This window comes from Stegostoma tigrinum, unplaced genomic scaffold (assembly GCF_030684315.1).
Source record: "Stegostoma tigrinum isolate sSteTig4 unplaced genomic scaffold, sSteTig4.hap1 scaffold_100, whole genome shotgun sequence".
Taxonomy (NCBI): domain Eukaryota; kingdom Metazoa; phylum Chordata; class Chondrichthyes; order Orectolobiformes; family Stegostomatidae; genus Stegostoma; species Stegostoma tigrinum.
Window position 1 is genome coordinate 912,186 of NW_026728052.1, and position 17,346 is coordinate 929,531.

Genomic DNA, 17,346 nt, shown 5'->3' on the forward strand with positions numbered 1-17,346 from the left:
GCCAGAGACTATTTCCCAGGGCAGAAATGGCTAACACGAGGGGTCATAGTTTTAAGTTGGTTGGAGGAAAGTAAAGAGGGGATGTCAGAGGAGGGTTCTTTACACAGAGAGTTGTGAGAGCATGGAATGCGTTGCCAGCAGCAGTTGTGGAAGCAAGGTCATTGGGGACATGTAAGAGACTGCTGGACATGCATATGGTCACAGAAATTTGAGGGTGCATACATGAGGATCAATGGCCGGCACAACATCGTGGGCTGAAGGGCCTGTTCTGTGCTGTACTGTTGTCTGTTCTATGTTCTAACTTTGGATTGTTGGACTCAAAGCATTGGCTTTGTTTTCTCTTCACTGATGCTGCCAGGCCTGTTGAGTTTTTTTGTTTCATAATCAAGCTTCTGCTTTTGAACATTTCAGCCTCCTGGTCGTTCTTGGAACTGAATAGCCTTCCCACTTATTTTTATGTCATCTGCAAACCTGGCAATAGTATGTTTGCTTCAAGTATATAAGTCAGTAATATTTTGACAATAAGTATGGATCCAGCACTGATCCCTGTGGTACTCCATTAGTTACACCTCCCTTCAGCCCAACTAACACTTCCGCCATCTACGATCCGACCCCAGCACCCAAGACATTTTTCCATCCCCACCCTTGTCTGCCTTCCCGAGTGACTCCCTTGTCCACTGCACACTCCCCTCCAATCCCACCACACCCAGCACGTTCCCGTGCAAACGCAGGAAGTGCTACACTTGCTCCCACACCTCCTCCCTCACCCCCATCCAAGGCCCCAAGATGACTTTCCATATTAAGCAGATGCTCACCTGCACATCTGCCAATGTAGTATACTGTATCCACTGTACCCGGTGTAGCTTCCTCTACATTGGGGAAACCAAGCGGAGGCTTGGGAAGCGCTTTGCAGAACACCTCCACTCGGTTCGCAATTTCGTGAGAGAGAAAAAGTTTGAGAGGTGACTTCATTGAAACATATAAAATAATCAGAGAGTTGGAGCCTTTATCCTTTATCCGGCAAGCACGAGGGGGCATAGCTTTAAATTGAGGGGTGAAAGATACCGGACAGATGTCAGTGGTGGTTTCTTTACTCAGAGAGTAGTAAGGGAATGGTACGCTTTGCCTGCAACAGTAGTAGATTCACCAACTTTAGGTACATTTAAGTCGTCATTGGATAAGCATATGGACATACATGGAATAGTGTAGGTTAGATGGGCTTCAGATCAGTATGACAGGTCGGCACAACATCAAGGGCCGAACGGCCTGTACTGTGCTGTAATGTTCTCTGTTCTATAAACACGTACACCCCCCAGTTGCGAACCATTTTAACTCCCCCTCCCATTCCTTAGACGACATGTCCATCATGGGCGTCCTGCAGTGCCATAATGATGCCACCCGAAGGTTGCAGGAACAGCCACTCATATTCCGCTTGGGAACCCTACAGCCCAATGGTATGAATGTGGGCTGCATAAGTTTTAAAATCTCCCCCTCCCCCACTGCACCCCAAAACCAGCCCAGCTCATCCCCTCCCCCCACTGCATCCCAAAACCAGCCCAGCTCATCCCCGCCTACCTAACCTGTTCTTCCTCTCACCTAACCCCTCCTCCCACCTCAAGCCACACCTCCATTTACCACTTACTAACCTCATCCCGCCTCCTTGATCTGTCTGTCCTCCCTGGACTGACCTATCCCCTCTCCACCTCCCCACCTACACTCTCCTCTCCACCTATCTTCTCCTCTATCCATCTTCGGTCCGCCTCCCCCTCTCTCCCTATTTATTTCAGAACCCTCTCCCCATCCCCATCTCTGATGAACAGTGTCGGCCCAAAACTTCAGCTTTTGTGCTCCTAAGATGCTACTTGGCCTAGACAATAAAATATGAGGCTGGATGAACACAGCAGGCCCAGCAGCGTCTCAGGAGCACAAAAGCTGACGTTTCGGGCCTAGACCCTTCATCAGAGTTTATTATCTTGGATTCTCCAGCATCTGCAGTTCCCATTGTCACTGCTACTTGGCCTGTTGTGTTCATCCAGCTTCACACTTTGTTATCTTGGATTCTCCAGCATCTGCAGTTCCCATTATCTCTCCCTTCAGCCCAACTGCCTATTTTCTATTCTTTGACCAATTCTGAAAACATGCTAATATACTATCCCAAAATTATGTGTTTTTTTTCTCATATTAGGTAAACTTAGGGCGATATTTTTTCAAGTGCCATTTTAAAATCCAAACACAATACTTCTACTGGTTCTGTTTTATCCATCCTGTCTGTTACTTACTCAAAGAATTTTTAAAAAATTGTCAGGCACAATTTCCCCACCATGAAGCCATGCTGACTTTGCTTGATTATATTATCTACTTCCACAGTTATGGACTAGACCAAGTCCCCAACACATATGTATCAAGGAGATAACCTAGACTCCAACTTTTATTTAAAGACAAGTCTCGGGTGCTGTGTTCTAGATGTAAATCGATTAGGCACACCACTCAGATTTAAGCAAAACCACTTTCCCCCGAGTTAAAATGCAAACAAAAGAAAGAAGAATTGAGATTAGTTTAACTCTACTGGAAAACTTAATTGAATAATATATTACTTAACTACCAAACAACAACTGTTCCAATATAATAATATCCCATAAACACACCTTGGCAAAGACAAAGTCAGTAAAACAGATTGTCTCACATGATTCTGGTCACAGAAAGAGAACCCCTGCTTTTAGCTGTAACGCAGAGAGAGATGGGGAGATACGGAGAGAGATAACAGCTTCCACGGCCAACTTCAAACCTCAACAACTGTCGAAATCTAAACTAAAACCTTGGTTCTGTGGGAGCCTGACATGACCCATTCATACTGAGATAGTAAGAACTGCCGATGCTGGAGAATCTGAGATAACAAGGTGTAGAGCTGCATGAACACAACAGGCCAAGCAGCATCAGAGGAGCAGGAAAGCTGATGTTTTGGGTCGAGACCCTTCTTCGGAAGTTACCCATCCCCAAGGCCTCTCGAGCTGTTTATTGGTTTAGAGAAGAACACAAGCCAGGACAAAATACACCTCTTAAAGCCATAGTATTGCCAGACCACATGACCTGCTGTTGCATCTTTTATAACAGACTGCAATATTTTCCTAATGAGAGGTTGCCTATTTTTTGTCATCCTTCCTTTTCATATGAAGTTGTTACATTGGCAGTATTCCAATCTACTGCTTGAAATGTTCCAGATTCCCGGGATATTTGGAAGATTACTGCTAGTGCATCCAGTATCTCTGGAGCTACATCTTTTAATATCCTAGTGCAGGGTACATCAGGTCCAGGATACCTATTGACCTTTAGCCCCATTAGTTTCCCGAGCACCTTTTCTCTGGTGATATTTCCTGTCTGCTTTTTGTACCTTGTTAAGTAAGTAATTTTGAGATTGTATTTGTTTCTTTTGCTATGGAGACTCATATGAAGTAATTATTTGTCTCATTTGCCATTTCCTGATTCCCCATTATTATTTTTGCAGCCTCCATTCTTTAAGGGATCTGCGTTCTCTTTGACCTCTTCCTTCCTTTTCATTTGTTTAAATAAGCTCTTATTGTCGGTTTCTTTTCTATTTCTCGGCTTTGAAATCTTTCCTTATTTCTGGTTTCCCACTAACCTTGGGCACTGACTGTTGAATTGGCAGAACATTGGAGAGAATGCTGAGGATATGGAAGTTTTGGTCTGGTGAATAGTACTCGACATGGTGCTGTTGCCCCCACTCCTGCTCAGGTGTCTCCCAGTTGAAATGCCAAATGGGACCCTGCCCATGCTCTTCACAGCTGCCCTGCAGCATTAAATGGCTGGAGGCAGGACATGGGGCGCCCTCTTGGATGGAAGTTCTACCTTGTAGAACTCCTGGCCACTTAGAGCCCAGAAGAGTCTGAAGTTGCTGATGGCTGGATGGCAGGTCCCGGACTAGAGGTGCGGAGTGGTCGAGGGTTGTTCGGGGTTGTTGAAACGTTGGATGAGAGTTTAAGGGCGTGAAGTGCCTTGGATCAGGCCAAGGGGCCTGTGGATGAGGATCCCCTACCAACTCAGTTTTTCGAGGCTGGATTGTGCATGTAAAGCTGACTGCCTTCCTGATTGACATCTATCTCCTTACGCAATAGAGGGGATCCCTTAAATTGCCATCAATTAGTCTCAGGAGGTCAAAGGATAGGCAGGCTGCTTGACAGTTCCCCAGAACTTCCACACATGTACACACAGTGCCCTCCAGATTTTATGTGTTTCTTCCCACTTTCGTATCTGTGGGATGGGGCTTTATAATGTAGCTCATGCAGTGCTAAAACAAAGAAGTTATCCTGAACCTTGAAATAGGACTGGAATGATACACCCAAATCTGGTGACTAAACTTAAAGAGTAATAATTTTGGTAATATTGAGTAATAATGATGAAATTTACCCAACTTGTTTTAAGAATGTGACATTTTATCAACAAATTTAACTAATGCTATTTTCATTGGAGTACAGGGGATTAATAAGTAGTGAATGGAGACATAAAGGATTATGATTGGTTGGGATAAGATAAACGTGGAAAGTCTGTGTTCCCATGGCTGATGGATGATGTTACAAGGAGAATGGAATACATTGATGTTTTGGGGAAAAGATGTAGGGGGATGTTAGGAGGAATTTTTTTCAAGCAGTGAAGGTTCATGGGCCAGGATCTTGCTGCCTGTGGAAGGGTTAGAAGCCGAGAAAATAAATGATTTCAGTCACATGAATGCATATCTCTGGGAGCTTCGTTCCTCATATTGCCATTAGATTTTATTTATGGAGGTTCTGTTATATTTAGAGTGGTTTGACTGGCATTCGATGTTTTGACAAAGTTTGCCAGATTTTGTTGGCATCATGTGAACTAACATTGAATTGATACTTGCTTAACTACTAATTATTTTTGGTAGACGCTGTAGAACATACCATATGTATGACAAAATAGCAAAATTACAAGAGAAATCTAGTTCAAAACCGAGGTAACAGAGCACCTTTTTAAAATTAACAAGAACATATAATTAACACACTTAATAGCTGTGGCATAGTGTGATTTAAAAGAATGCTGATGACCAGAAGTGAAATAAGGGTTGTAAGATCCACTATTTGAAACGGAGAAAGAGCCAATTAGATTGTACTTTGGATTTGGATGTAGTGAGAATGAACATCGCTTGAAAAAGATGGATGTTTCAGGTTAAATTGTTCTGAGTCCTGCTTCATAAATACAAAGGAGGGCTTCATGACATACAAAGCTACTGTTCCTCCACCATTGTTCTGCAGGAATTACTGAACCAAACAACAGTATATGACCAGCATCACTGACGGTTCCCTCGTTGGATTTGACATGTTGCATTTGAGAAGGAAATGGCCTGTTTCCATCATTCCAGAGTACTTTTGTGAATCCTTGTATTTATTTCTGGGCCAAATACAGGAATTAATTTTATTTAATAGCTCCAATAAGTTAAAACTGTAATCGAAGTTAGTTTTCTTCCTCCTTTGTCGTGTATCTGTTGGAGTTGCACACAGCACAACGCGTCTTGGCTCAACACAAATTGACACAAAATGAGCAACTTCTAAATGTGACTGAAGTAATCAACCGTTTAATGACCATTTATGATGGTTTGGAACAAAATCACAAGGACTTGGTCAACGTGCCACTCTGTGTCGAAATGTGTCTGAACTAGCTGCTGAACGTCTTTGATACCTATGTATGATTTACACTTTAATGTAGTAAGTTTAGATTGTCCTAAGGTGCACTAAACTGCATGCGACATATTGGATTTTGATATGTACAGGATCAGTTAAGTAAATGTGAAGATTGTCGACTGATTAAAATCAATCCGAGTATTGTTGACATAAGGTTTCAGTATGTTCTAGTTTCATTTCAGTTCAACAGATAAAGTAGTTGACAGTTTTAGCGACTTTTGTTTTAAATCAATAAAATTGAAACTGATATACTTTTGATTCCATTTGGTCAGATCTGCCCAGGATCATGTAGACATCTTGACATTCTGATTGTAATGCTCTTCACGGTGACAAATGTTAGTGCTAGAGAATGACGTGTATAAAATACACAATATGAACATCATCCAGTTAATGTCAAGGAATAAACGGCCAGATGTAGAATAAATTTTCATATGACCCTCAATCTCATAGAGTCATACAGCATAGAAACACCATATCTATGCCTACCAACAAACACCAAGCTGCACTAATCTCATTTGTCAACACTTGGTCCAGAGCCTACTTTGACCTAGCATTTTAAATGCTCATCCCAGATGCTTTTTAAATGTTGAGAATACCTGCATCAAAAACCCTCTCAGGCAGTGTGCTCCATATGTCTGCCACTTTTTAGATGAAAAAGCTTTTCCTCAGACTTCCTCCAAAGCATTTAATCCTCACCTTAAACTTGTGCCATCTGGTCTTAGACACATGTGCCATGGGGAATGGATTCTCACCATGTATTCTGCCCGTGCCTGTCATAATTTTCTATGCGTCAATCAGATCCCCACCCACACCTCCGCCTCCTCTGCTCCAAGGAAAACAAACCCAGCATACCAGTCTATCTCATAACTGAGACTTTTTAACCTAGCCAGTATCTTGAAGAGCATTAACTGTGCCATTGTGGTATTTTCCAGGCTAATTGTCCTTCAGCTTATCTCAGTCAGATTGTTTAGTAAACTCCATTCCGGAATAATGTTATGCACTTCACTTGGAAATGTATTAAGACTGTGACAGTATATTGGGGAATCCTTGCAAGCGGAGAGAATTTTATTTTCCTTCAGTCCAAGCTGGATATAATTCTAGGACTTGGAGATGAAAGTCCGGGGTTAATCTTTCGGTGTCCTTCTCTGCACCCGACATGACCTCCAATTTTTCATTTGTATAAAGTTGAGCTTTGTCTGCATGAGATGTGTTCCAATATTAAATCATTTTTGCGACTGTCAATTTTGACATTCTTCATTTGGTGAGTACCCGTCATATTGATTGCAGCTCAAGTTCCTTCTGGATGTCAAAACCAAAATGTTTCATTTTGCAGTAAAATTGCAGACATTGAGCAGAAATTCGCGCTAGGGAGCACAAAAAGGCATAGATTATTTCTCAGTACCACCCTCATTAATAATTATTCCCTTTTTCTACCTGCCAGACAGGAACTAGATGCTGAGAATTACCGAAATGAAATTCAGAGTGGGTGTGTGGTGCTTCCACATTGCTCAATGCTCCTCTGGATCCCCAACTTGGACACTAGTCACCAGCATCTCCAGCCACACCCATCAGTAGCACCCCATGTCCACAGTTTTGACATGTGGCATGTTCCAGCCTCAGCACATCATGGCACATCTCAGATCTGCTTTCAGTACTCTTCTGTACTTCATTGCTGAATTTTGGATTGCAGCAGCCCCCCTCATTGCAGTGCTGCTGCCAGGGCACTTTTATATGCAGGAACAGGCACCCATTCGTGTATTGGGCCACGTTACACATCAGGACACCTTGCTTGAGCTCTCCACTCTCATTTTGTCCCCGCATGAATGCTAACAGCTCCTCTGCCTTGTCTTCATTTGCCTTGTCTTTTTATGGGTTGCCCCCTCTGCCACATCTCACAGACTCATAATGCTAGTATATTGATTAACTTTTTGGCATCGAGACCAAGCCAGACAGCTTGTCATGTTTGTCAGCAGTCATCAATCAAAGGAGTGGATGTGTTGCCGTTCAGCACCGTGATATGTTGATCTCACACCTGCAGCATGTGCCAGCTGCAGAAGCACAGAATGCGTTGCATTGTCTCCAACCTCATGGTCATGCTTCATGTTCTGAGGGGAATGGTCTCCAGTCAAGGGAGGCAGTTTCAGGCAGCAGATCTAGCTAACTCCAGGGCATTGTCTGATATCACTCGAGGGGCTTGGATGCAATCAGTTGGCTGCTCAGAATGATCATGGTCAGGACACTATCCTCATAGGTTGTGAGAAGTCAAACGTTAGACACCTCACTACCTGTGTTGGCTCTTTCTGCCCTACTGTGGGCTGTTTTTCCTGGAATGAAACAAAGGGAGGGATTGAGTGAGATGAAATGAGCTGGTGCATTTGTTAGTGCTCATGTATGTTTGGGAAGGGAGGTGAGGTCTCCTGGGTGAGAGCAAGAGGCACAGAGAACATACAGGAATAATAGCCTTGGGGCCTCAAGTAGACGAGAGCAAGCGAAGACAGACATTGAATGCTTTGGTGAGAATGGTATTACATGAGCTGTGCTGAAGGGTGGTGCAGAATTAGAGAGAGTGTGAATGTGAGGTAGCACAGAACAATGAGGCTCTTCTTCTGTTGGAGCAGGGGTCACTGATCTTGCAGCAATGCTGGATGGTTCTTTTGGTGGTTGAGACTGCATTGACACTGGACAGCCTCAGATGAGTCTGGCCGAGTCTTGTGTCATGGCCTCCTGTGCTTGTCCTTGGGAAAGAGGACAGTTCTGCACTGCACCAATCCATCCACCAGGACTTCCAGGTCCCTAACTGTAAAATAAGGTGCTAATTTCCCCTTTCCTACCCTGTCTGGGACAAATGCTATGAACTGTACAAGGCAGTTCTGGATTCTGAGCATTTTACTGGTTCACAATAGCCTTTAAACATGGCACTAGTGCCAGTAATACCAGGATGTTCCAGTTACGATGAGTAGGAGAACTAACTAGCATCGGCTGAGAGAGGCACAATAGGAGCATTGTTGCCAGTTATTGAATAGGTTTGCCACAACAGCGTGAGAAAATCTGTTCGGTCTTTTGGAGAGCTACTGTCCTTGCAGTGCAATAAAAATGACACTGAACTGATTCATTCCAGTGTTTTAGACCTGAAGATTTAAGAACAGAATTAGACCATTCAGCCCATTGAGTGGGATCAATCATTCTCAATCCCATTCTCCTGTGTCCATACTAAGCAAGAACATATCTATCTACGCCTGAAATCAACTCTGACTTGGCCTTCACAGGTTTCTGCATCAACGAGTTCCACAGATTCACAACTTTCTGACTGAAGAAATTCCTCCTCATCTCCATCCTGAAGGGTAGTCCCTTTGACTCTGAGGCTGTGCCCCCAGGTCCTGGTCTCTCCTACTCGTGGAAACATCATCTCCATGACCACTCTATCCAGGCCTGAATTACCTTCAGTGTGACCCCCTTCATCCTTCTAAACTCCATCGAGTACAGACCCAGAGTTCTCAGCCATTCCTCACATGACAGTCCCTTCATCGCCAGGATTATGTTTGAGAACCTCCTCTAGACCCTGACAAAGGCCCGCACATCCTTCCTTAGACAGATGGCCAAAAACTGCTCTTAATATTCCAAATGCAATATGACCAGAGCCTTACACAGCCTCAGCAATACATCTCTGCTCTTGTATTTTTGCCGTATGGAAATGAATGCTGACATTGCATTTGCCTTCCCAACTGCCAACTGAACCTGCATGTTAAAAGAATCCTGAACTGGGGCATCTTTGTGCTTCAGATTTCTGAAGCCTTTCCCCATTTCGAAAATAGCCTATGCCTGTACTGCCACTTCTCTACAGACTCTCTGTGACCTCCCCACTTCCTCAACACTACTTGCCTCAAGTTGATGAGGGTCGAGCTGTGGATGTGGTGTATATGGACTTCAGTAAGGCATTTGATAAGGTTCCCCATGGTAGGCTCATTCAGAAGGTCAGGAGGAATGGGATACAGGGGAACTTAGCTGCTTGGATACAGAATTGGCTGGCCAACAGAAGACAGCGAGTGGTAGTAGAAGGAAAATATTCTGCCTGGAAGTCAGTGGTGAGTGGAGTTCCACAGGGCTCTGTCCTTGGGCCTCTACTGTTTGTAATTTTTATTAATGACTTGGACGAGGGGATTGAAGGATGGGTCAGCAAGTTTGCAGACGACACAAAGGTCGGCGGTGTCGTTGACAGTGTAGAGGGCTGTTGTAGGCTGCAGCGGGACATTGACAGGATGCAGAGATGGGCTGAGAGGTGGCAGATGGAGTTCAACCTGGATAAATGCGAGGTGATGCATTTTGGAAGGTCGAATTTGAAAGCTGAGTACAGGATTAAGGATAGGATTCTTGGCAGCGTGGAGGAACAGAGGGATCTTGGTGTGCAGATACATAGATCCCTTAAAATGGCCACCCAAGTGGACAGGGTTGTTAAGAAAGCATATGGTGTTTTGGCTTTCATTAACAGGGGGATTGAGTTTAAGAGTCGTGAGATCTTGTTGCAGCTCTATAAAACTTTGGTTAGACCGCACTTGGAATACTGCATCCAGTTCTGGGCGCCCTATTATAGGAAAGATGTGGATGCTTTGGAGAGGGTTCAGAGGAGGTTTACCAGGATGCTGCCTGGACTGGAGGGCTTATCTTATGAAGAGAGGTTGACTGAGCTCGGTCTCTTTTCATTGGAGAAAAGGAGGAGGAGAGGGGACCTAATTGAGGTATACAAGATAATGAGAGGCATAGATAGAGTTGATAGCCAGAGACTATTTCCCAGGGCAGAAATGGCTAGCACGAGGGGTCATAGTTTTAAGCTGTTTGGAGGAAAGTATAGAGGGGATGTCAGAGGCAGGTTCTTTACGCAGAGAGTTGTGGGAGCATGGAATGCGTTGCCAGCAGCAGTTGTGGAAGCAAGGTCATTGGGGTCATTTGAGAGACTGCTGGACATGTATATGGTCACAGAAATTTGAGGGTGCATACATGAGGATCAATGGTCGGCACAACATTGTGGGCTGAAGGGCCTGTTCTGTGCTGTACTGTTCTATGTTCTATGTTCTATGTTCTACTTGCCTCTCCACCTATCGAAATGTCATCTGCAAACTTAGCAACAACCCCCTGTGGACAACAATACCATTAGTTCCTTTGTCCAGATTGCTAATGTATAACGTGAATGGCTGTAGTCTGAACTCTGATGACTGTGGAACTCCTGTAGTTGCTGGCTGCCATCCTGCAAAAGACCCTTTTATTGCCACTCTCTGCATTCTGCCAGTTAGCCGATCCTCTATCCATGCCAGTACCTACTCCCTAACACCATAAGCTCATTTTTTTTATTTTGAAGCGTCCTGTGTGGCACCTTGTCAAAGGCTTTCTGAAAATCCAAACAGATAAAGTTCAATGGCTCTCTTTTGTTTTTACTCACTGGTTACATTCTCAAAGAATCTAACAGAGACCTTCCCTTGACAAAGTTGTGTTTTCTCAGCCCAATTTAACATGTAGTTCCAAGTATTACCATGTCCTTCCAAGTACTCTCCGATCTCATCCTTAATAATGGATTCTAAAATCTGACCTAATGACAGGCTAACAGGTTTTTCTCGTCTTTTAATTTCTTGTCTTTTGCCTCCCTCCATTTTAAACAGGGGTGTTATATTTGCCATTTTGTACTCCTTTGGGACCCACCCTGACTCCAGTAATTCCTGAAAGATCATCAATACCTGCATGGTCTTCTTACTTATCTCCTTCAGAACTCTGGGGGGCAGTCCATCTGGTCCATGTAATTTACCATCTTCTCGGAATTATAGAATTCCTACAGAGCGGAAAGAGGCCATTGGGTCTGCACCATCTCCGTCAAGAACATCCCACCAAGACCCAGCCCTGTACTGTGTCCCGGCAAGCTCACATTTGCCATGGCTGATCCACCTTGCCTGCACATCTTTGGACTGTGGATGGAAATCAGAGCACCTGGCGGAGACCCGTGCGGACATGGGGAGAATGTACAAATTCCACACAGACCCTTCAGCTTCCCCTGTACCTTCTCCTTAGTGATGGCCACCGCACTCACTTCTGCTTCAGACTCCCTTAAAGTTCTACTACTGGTGCCTTCCAACCTGAAGACTGATGCAAAATACTTGTTCAGTTCCTCTGCCATTTCTTTGTTCCCCAACACTACTTATTTGGCCCCTCTTGAAATTTTCTTTGGATTTACAGGGGTGTTTTACAATAACAATATCTACTTTATTGTGTTGACAAATGGATTGTTGAGATGATCACAGAAACAATAAGCAAAATTCATCAGTACTCTCAATTAACAATCATATATATATTAATATCACAATCAATGCATTTCCATCAGGTAAGCACGTAACTGGATCTTTCTAACCCGGCAGTTTTCACTTTTCATTTCTCAGATTTCACTCTCAGACAGAACAGTTGATGTAGTCACACTGTTCGTTAAAAATAGCATCCACTGTATTTTTCCCCATGTTGTAGCTCGTGGATTTGTGTAACCTTCATGTCTAGAATCTGTGTTCGTTTTCAAGGAATTTATTACTTTCGTGATTTCAGGTGTTACATTCAGAAGGGTACCATGCTGCAATTCGAGCCTGCTGTTTCCAGAGTAATCCCAATGTGGAAGATTTTAAAAAGTATGTAAATTTCCCTAATTTACCTGTCTTTTAGATCCAAACTGATGAAGACCACGGTCCAGGTTTCTGTTCTTAACAAGAATGCCTATTTATTGCAAATGCATGGATTCTCACTACAGACAGATATTTACAAAGATTGGACACATATATGTACAAATTAAAACTGTAAGGCCCCTGTAAACTCATCTTCCTGCAGACAAACTTCGAGGGGAGAAGGATAAAACATGGATATTATAGGTGGAAAAAAATTCTAAGTCAGCTGTTCAGTGGTCCCTGTTCACAGGATTTGCGAAGATGATCTTGAGGATATAAAACAAATGAATAAATATCCCAGATTGACTTATTATCTATTAAAACCTGTGTTGATGATATGGCATTGCTATGATCATAAAGTAGAACATTGTCCAAGTTCCTGTGAGCATTACCGTAGTTTTCATTTGTATTCTCCATGTCGGGAACATAGTTAATTTGTACTTTACTGACTAAGTGACCTTTGCTCATCTACAGTTCAGTTGCAAACAGGCAATATTTTATTATTCTAATTTCGTAACTTTGGTTTGGAATTTTGTCATGGGAAATGTATTTCACTTATGCTCCTCTGCGTAATTGTAGCCAATCCTCCATTGGCAAAGAAGCACACAACTACAGCAGTTAATAAAAGAAAGAACTGCATTTATGTAGCATATTTTATGGTCTCCGGTATAAAAAGTACTTTATAGGCAGCTAAACTACTTTTGAAATGTCGTCACTGATGTAGCATAAGAAAACATGTCGTATTTAAAATAGTCAGAAGTAAAGAAAATGAAATAATAAAGAAATAGTAAATAGTAAAATGAATATGAAATTATGAATGTAAAGAAATATAAAATCTTCAGCCCCTTGCGAGTGGAGACATAGAATCAGGAGATGCAGAGTCAGTATGGAGCCTACCAGGGAGGAGGCAATTCTGGATCTGGTGTTGGGCAACGAACTGGATTTGATCAGGGACCTCGAAGTAAGGAAGCCATTAGAGGTAGTGATGATAATATGATAAGTTTTAATCAGCAATTTGAGACGGAGAAGGGAGAATCGGAAGTGTCAGTATTGTAGTTGAACAAAGGGAACTATGGAGCGATGAGGGAGGAGCTGTCTAAAGTTCAATGGTTCAATACCGTAGCAGGGATGGCAGTGGAACAACAATGGCAGGTATTTCTGGATATAATGCACAAGGTGTAGGATCAGTTCATTCCAAAGAGCAAGAAAGATCCTAAGGGGAGGCAGGGACGGCCATGGCTGACGAGGGAAGTTAAGGACTCTATAAAGATAAAAGAGAAGTATAACATAGCAAAGATGAGTGGGAAGCCGGAGGACTGGGAAGGTTTTCAAGAGCAAAAGAAGTTGACTAAAAAGGCAATACGCAGAGAAAAAAATGAGGTACAAAGGAAAACTGACCAAAAATATTAAGGAGGATAGTAAGGATAACAAAGTGTGGAGCTGGATGAACACAGCAGGCCAAGCAGCATCTCAGGAGCACAAAAGCTGATGTTTCGGGCCTCGATGAAGGGTCTAGGCCCGAAACATCAGCTTTTGTGCTCCTGAGATGCTGCTTGGCCTGCTGTGTTCATCCAGCTCCACACTTTGTTATCTTGGATTCTTCAGCATCTGCAGTTCCCATTATCAAGGAGGATAGAAAAAGGTATGTGAAAAAAAAATGGTTAAGACTAGAATTGGGCCCTTGAAGACAGAAAAGAGTGAATTTATTATGGGGATCAAGGAAATAGCAGAAGAGTTGAATAGGTACTTTGGATCTGTCTTCACTAGGGAAGACACAAGCAATCTCCCAGATGTAATGGTGGCTGAAGGACGTAGGGTAATGGATGAACTGAAGGGTATTTATATTCATCAGGAAATGGTGTTGGGTCTGAAGGCTGCTAAGTCCCCGGTACCTGATGGTCTGCATCCCAGGGGACTTAAGGAGGTGGCTCTAGAAATCGTGAACGGATTGGTAATCATTTTCCCATGTTCTACAGATTCAGGATCAGTTCCTGCAGGTTGGAGGGTGGCTAATGTTGTCCCACTTTTCAAGAAAGGAGGGAGAGACAAAACAGGAAATTATAGACCGGTTAGCCTGACGGCAGTGGTGGGAACGATGCTGGAGTGAATTATAAAAGATGAAATTACAACTCATTTGGATAGCCGTAACAGGATAGGTCAGAGCCAGCATGGATTTACGAAGGGGAAATTGCGCTTGACTAATCTTCTGGAATTTTTTGAGGATGTAACTGTGAAGATGGACAAGCGAGAACCAGTGGATGGAGTGGACCAGGACTTTCAGAAAGCCTTTGATAAATTTCCACAGAGGAGATTAGTGAGCAAAATTAGGGCACATGTTATTGGGGGCAAAATACTGAGTTGGATTGAAAATTGGCTGTCTGACAGGAAGCAGAGAGTAGTGATAAACGGGTCCCTTTGGGAATGGCAGGCGGTGACCAGTGGGGTACCACAAGGTTCGGTGCTGGGACTGCAGCTGTTTACAATATACATTAATGATATAGATGAAGGCACTAAAAGTAATATTAGCAGATTTGTCAATGACACAAAGCTGGGCGGCAGTGTGAAATGTGAGGAGGATGTTATGAGAATACAGGGTGACTTGGACAGGCGAGGTGAGTGGACGGATGCATGGCAGATGCAGTTTAATGTGGACAAATGTGTGGTTATCCACCTTGGTGGAAAGAACAGGAAGGCAGATAACTATCAAAATGGAGTCAAGTTAGGTAAAGGGGAAGTACAACGAGATCTAGGTGTTCTTGTACAGAAGTCAATGAAAACAAGCACGCAGGTACAGCAGGCAGTGAAGAAAGCTCATGGCATGCTGGCATTCATAACAAGAGGAATTGAGTATCGGAGCAAAGAGGTCCTTCTGCAGCTGTACAGGGCCCTGGCTTACAAGGATGAGAGGGGGTCTGATTGAGATGTATAAGATTATTAAAGGATTGGACACTCTGGAGGCAGGAACCATGTTTCCGCTGACGGGTGAGTCCAGAACCAGAGGACACAGTTTAAAAATAAGGAGTAGGGCATTTAGAACAGAGTTGAGAAAAAAACTTCTTCACCCAGAGAGCGGTGGATGTATCGAATGCTCAGCCCCAGAAGGCAATAGAGGCACAAGTCTCTGGATCGTTTCAAGAAAGAGATGGATAGAGCTCTTAAAGATAATGGAATCAAGGGTTATGGGGATAAGGCAAGAACAGGATACTGATTGTGGATGATCAGCCATGATTATAATGAATGGTGGTGCTGGCTCGAAGGGCTGAATGGCCTACTTCTGCACCTGTTGTCTACTGTAAAAGTTAATTGTATAAGATTGATTCAGACGGTCCCATATTTCTGGTGTTGGCAGCTTGTTCAGATAGGGAAAAGAACATGGTTGATCTTGATGAAGGGCCTAGGCCCGAAACGTCAGCTTTTGTGCTCCTGAGATGCTGCTTGGCCTGCTGTGTTCATCCAGCCTCACATTTTATTATCTTGGAATCTCCAGCATCTGCAGTTCCCATTATCTCTGGTTGATCTTGATTCTGCTCCTGTTTGTGACACAGTAGCCTCTTCGAGCAACAATTCTTGAATGTTGATGGGACATTGAAACGCAGGTAGATTATCGTGATCACTTGTTGAAAATGGATAGCAGCCAGTAGTTCTCTTTGCTCTCAACCAGTGACCAGTAGGCAATGGTCAAACAGTACGTAACCCAGAGGACACAAGCCCCCCTGAGACATGATGTCAGTTGAGTCTCATGAATAACTACCTGCAGATGAGTTATCTGTAGATAAAGCATGGTATTAAATCTCACATACACTGCTCTCAACCATTTTAATCGAAGTATTTATCACTCGTTGCATAGAAACAGATCACACAAACTGAAATGGCATATGCGCAAATACCAACATAGAAGTTCTATATAGTAGCATTTTGTTTAAAGTTGTATTTATAAAATGAAAGGGTGAAATATTAATTTTCACAAATCATATTAAGGTGCTATAGAAATCTATGGAAGTGAGAAATTTGTTTTTTGATTCAATACATGTCTGACAAATGACAATTCAAAGAGATCTTTGTTTTAGCTCGAGTGGGTCGCGGAATCGTCCTCATTAGGGGCATTTAAGTGACTATTAGACAGGCATATGGATGGTAATATAAGATAGGGGTGGAGGTTTGATAGACCTGAGGTTTCGGGTAAAAGTTCGGCACAACATCGTGGGCTGAAGGGCCTGTACTGTTCGATGTTCTATGTATCTTATGCTGTATTCAAATCAGTAAAGTGAGTCAGTGACATTCTGCAATTTCCTTTTCCAGGGGTTGGAGTCGAAGAATCAGAGTGCTTTCTTTGAAAATTGTCTTGATCTGTCCATCCAAGCGTCAACTGGAGGAAAAATACAAGTGTCAGTACTAAATCTATCATTGCTGATACACTTGTAAACTGTAGGTTTAACTGGAGGTAAACTTTGTTTAATAAACTAGCACACTCAATAAACTGACAAAAATTACATACCAGATGTTTACTGTCTTCTCATAATCTCTGTGATGTCTGGTGAGGGTGCAAGTGAGAAGGCTCTCTGCCAGTAAGTTTTAGTTCACGCAAAGTTGCATCATTACTGAAGTTATTTATGCTGTAAATGAAGGAGAACAGTGATGTGTATATCCTGTGCATTATGTTCCTATTATCGAGTGTGTGTTTTTTGTGTGTGTGGACCTATTGATCAACTGGAATTTTTGATTATTCAGCACATTCCTGGGACCACAGGTGCTGTTTAACAAAAGGTTTGCTGTATTAGTATATTTCTGTATTTAGTCACTGCCACGATGAGTGTTAAATCATAACTTGGTCTGTGCAGAATGTGCACAGTGCATTCCTGCAAGATAAATGATGCGCTACATATGTATGATGCTATTGTTTCTCAAAGACACTAGCCTCAGCAGCTGTTTTTGTTCCCAATCATGTT

General features: G+C 43.0%; 1 protein-coding gene across 9 annotated transcripts in view; it reads left to right on the top strand.

The window, feature by feature from the left end:
* LOC132207557 (utrophin-like) overlaps window positions 1–17,146 on the top strand; it is a 204,141-nt gene extending 186,995 nt beyond the window's left edge. For 5 of the 9 annotated variants that reach the window (XR_009443535.1, XR_009443528.1, XR_009443534.1 and 2 more), the window contains 2 exons: window positions 12,288–12,367; window positions 16,700–17,146. The gene's annotated coding sequence lies outside the window, so the exon portion shown is untranslated. The remainder of the gene's footprint in view (window positions 1–12,287; window positions 12,368–16,699) is intronic. The other 4 variants (XR_009443530.1, XR_009443538.1, XR_009443539.1 and 1 more) reach the window with 2 other exon arrangements.
* Window positions 17,147–17,346: the final 200 nt, after the last annotated feature.